We start from the raw sequence: 412 nt of genomic DNA on the forward strand, positions 1-412 counted from the left end.
GAATCTGCTTAATAATTTTTGGTAATGTTTGACATGACAAAAAAAAAAATAGGATGATGAAAGAGGATGTTTTGTTATGAACTTTTCTTCCACCCTTTTGGTGATGAAATTAATTTGATATCATGTGGTTTTTTTTTTGTCATATATTTTAACATGTCTATCAAAATGTCACATTTTAGATTCTTCTTTGTTGTTAATTATATTATATTTGAGAAGAACACAATAATCAAGGGTTTTGTTTGATTTCACAAAATGCTATTCTAGAAATATAATATACATGTATTTAATTATTAGTGCTTACAAGGCTAAATATCTTATAGGTATAAAAGCAAGTATTGACATCTTGAAGTTCCTCCCTCTATATCTTTCCATTTGGTTCTTGGAGAAGAAATTGATAGAGAGAAAAAGAGGG

The sequence above is a fragment of the Lupinus angustifolius genome, unplaced genomic scaffold, assembly GCF_001865875.1.
Source record: "Lupinus angustifolius cultivar Tanjil unplaced genomic scaffold, LupAngTanjil_v1.0 Scaffold_75_86, whole genome shotgun sequence".
NCBI classification, from domain to species: domain Eukaryota; kingdom Viridiplantae; phylum Streptophyta; class Magnoliopsida; order Fabales; family Fabaceae; genus Lupinus; species Lupinus angustifolius.